This window comes from Physcomitrium patens, chromosome 12 (genome assembly GCF_059467195.1).
Source record: "Physcomitrium patens ecotype Gransden chromosome 12, ASM5946719v1, whole genome shotgun sequence".
Lineage (NCBI taxonomy): Eukaryota > Viridiplantae > Streptophyta > Bryopsida > Funariales > Funariaceae > Physcomitrium > Physcomitrium patens.
The window spans coordinates 11,012,575-11,015,917 of NC_143421.1; the positions used below are offsets into that span (position 1 = coordinate 11,012,575).

Sequence of the window (3,343 nt, forward strand, 5' to 3'; positions counted from 1 at the left end):
TCATCAGCTTTGTATTTGACTTTAGAAATCTATTTAGAAATAATTAAATTACATTCTTTAAGAATTAGAATTTATTAACAAATTTTTGTTTTAAAATTTATTATATATTTCAATACCAATGGCTAAACCATTCAATCAACCAAGAATCCATCAAACTACTCCAACCTACCAACCATTAACATACATGGCCATCTCCCAACATTTGGAAAGAGATAGAACAAAAAAACATCCATGTAATGAACAAGTGAGGGGGATTATTGATGACCCTTCCAATAGTGAAACAAATTGGAGGAGGACATGTAGGCAATCCGTGGAGTCAGGTGGACGATAGTTGTCCAAGCGAGAAGATGGGAACAACAAAAGCTGTGATGATTGAAGGAGAGAGAGAGCGGGGGAGGGGCGGCAAGGGTGACTCCGATGGAGGGGAGAAGAAGGGTGTTTGTGGGGTGAGAGAGGAAGCCCCGTTTGGAAGGAGCACCGCAACAGAGGGATCAGAGTGTGTCTGGAAAGGTGCGCGAGTGAGGTGCCCACAGGAGGAGAGAGGGAAAATACACCAAGGTTAGAGACTTGGATCCAGATGGGAGGGTGTGCTCCAATCGACCTGAGGTCCCCAGCGGCATGGCCCCCCTGACAGTAACGGGACGTCAAGGAGACCATGTGGAACCAGTACCAGCTGCACGTCGTACTGAACGATGGGTCCAGTGCAGCGCTCACAAGCCTTCACAGCACCGCATGGTGTGACAAGAGGTTCGCGCGCGCTGTCCGGATGGGCGGATTCGGATGCGGCGGGGGCAAAAGGGAGCGCTGCACCGGCCGGGAATCGAACCCGGGTCTGTACCGTGGCAGGGTACTATTCTACCACTAGACCACCGGTGCAAGGATCGCCGCTGCCGGGGATCGAACCCGGGTCACCCGCGTGACAGGCGGGAATACTTACCACTATACTACAACGACTGCGCCACCGAACACCCCCGAAGGAGCCCCGCGCGCTTGATGTGCCGACGCCCGCTCTCACAACACTCATTCTCTTGCCTCCTCCTGCCCTTTCACCTCCAGCCCGCTCCCTCCACTCTCATCACGTCCACTAAAGTTCCACCCCCCGGCCATCCCTTCGCCCTTCGTTCCCCCAGGCCCCCTCTGCATTGGAAAGATACCCCAAGGTCCATCTCCTGTGCTCAGTCGGACCCACCCTCCTCCAAACCCCAGCCCATCAGGAGTCCTGAGTTCCAAACTCCTGACACAATCTCCACTCTCCTAAGAGTCTACTTAATTGGTCCCCCAACCCTCCCCCCACAGCCACAGGGAAGCTGCCAGTTTCACCCATGCTTGGGTGAAACCCCACCCACCAGGCAATACATCCACACATGCCCTCCACCTCCAAAAACAGAAAGCAGGCACTATGACCCCTGCTATCTGTACTTACAAGGTGACAGCAGTCATTCTGCACATCACTTTATAACTTGCTACAGAGGCCACATCTGTGCTTTTCATCTCCTCGTGCAGCCCCCTTTCTGTCTTGCACCACTCAGCTCCCTCCTCCAATCTCCAACCAATGAATGAGGTGCTCCTTCAATCAAGGCCTACAAATGACATGCAGCCAAAGCTAACTTCTTGCCACCTCTTCTGTTTTGTTTTTCCATCAGTTTTTATTGGACTATTCTTAAGAGCAAACACCACTTGCACTTCTGCAATTGGCATCTCTTCTTTTTCTACCAACACAATGGACCCCAACTTTGCTAATATTTGCCACCCATAGCCATTTCAAAAGTGCTGATTCACTTGTAAAACCAAGTTGGTGTTAATTCCTATGACTACAACAATATATTGAACATTGATGCTTGCATAACAAAAGCTAAATCATCCCACATCAAATTGGCAACAAGTTTTGGTGTACTTTATTTTCGGATGGATGGATAGAATATTTGTAGTATAAATTTGTTATTATGTCATAGCAATTTTATCCAAAAATAAGCCATATACATTGTCTTTTAGGTCAGCAATCACTACCTATAAGTAATGGGTATTGGAAGTAAGAGTCATCTTATTCCATACTCTCTTTGTGTGCAACCATACTGATACTAAGTGTTGTGTCTTCAAAGTGCTTGTTCTTCAATAGCTTATGGGTCCACTCACCTTTACTTGTAAGTTTTGAAGTACTTTGAAGTCTTTCTTGTTGTGAGGAATAGATCTTATGGTTATTACTAAAGTTTGAGTTTGCTCTCTTCTAACCCTTCTTATGCATCTAGTTGTTGATGTAGTTTTTGGTCTTACTTGTTGTTAAGTGCATTGATAGTCTTGGTTGTTGTTAGACTCCATTTAATGATGTTTTAGAACTTGAGTATTATATTTTGTTGCTGAGTTTCATCATTGGTGCTCTAACTTTGTGCTTTCATATACTTAACTTCATAAGAGATTCTCCTATTATTATAAGAAGTATTTTGTGTGATAAGAGAGGTGATTGAAGAGTGACAAAGCTTATGCAAGAGGTTTAGATAGAGTATAAGACTTATGAGAAGTCTTATATGTGAAGTTGAGAGTGATACAAGAGTGAAATCACTTGTATAATTACAAAGAGGGCATTCTAGGTTTGTAAGGCAGCAACACATTCTTGTTGATTTTGAGAGTTCTATCTTCTCTTTTCTTGATTTTCTTTTACACATCTCTTCCTTAGACATGGCTTTAAGTAAAGGTGAGAGCTTGAGAGTGATTGAAAAGTTTAGAGGTGACAACTTTTACCATTGGAAGAAGAAAATGGAGCTTTTGTTGGCTTCATTGGATCTTTGAGACATTATTGATGAAAGTGAAGACCCTCCAAGTGACAATGGTGATATCAAGGTGAAGAAGGAGTACAAACGTCATAAAAGGAAGGCTTTTGGGATGATTGCAATAAACCTTGATGATGCCAACTTTTCACATGTTATAGCTTGTAATGGACCAATGGAAGCATCGAAGACTCTTTGCAACATCTATGAGAGTAGAAACCTTACCAACATCCTTTGGACAAGGAGGAAGTTCTTGACAGTAAAGATGGAAGAAAGAAATGACCTCATGGCTCATGTTAACAAGGTAAAAGTACTTGCTAACCACCTAGCAGTTGTTGACAAATTAGTTGATGGTAAGGACATTGTGTTGACATTGCTCATGAGCCTTCCCGAATCCTACAACTACCTCATTGCGGCATTGGAGTCCATCAACAAGAAGGAGCTTACCATGAGCTATGTCACGTCAAGACTTGCCCATAAAGTGACCAAGAGGAAAGAAAAAGAGCTTGCAAGTGATGATTCGGCTCTATTTTTAAGACAAGGCAAAGGTAGCTATTTTCACCAACGTGATAATTCAAAAA

General features: G+C 44.0%; 2 non-coding genes across 2 annotated transcripts; both read right to left on the minus strand.

The window, feature by feature from the left end:
* Positions 1–805: 805 nt before the first annotated feature.
* Positions 806–876, minus strand: TRNAG-GCC (transfer RNA glycine (anticodon GCC)). The gene has a single exon. It is a non-coding gene; the product is annotated as a tRNA-Gly (tRNA).
* A 6-nt stretch (positions 877–882) lies between these two features.
* Positions 883–954, minus strand: TRNAD-GUC (transfer RNA aspartic acid (anticodon GUC)). The gene has a single exon. It is a non-coding gene; the product is annotated as a tRNA-Asp (tRNA).
* Between the last annotated feature and the right edge of the window lie 2,389 nt (positions 955–3,343).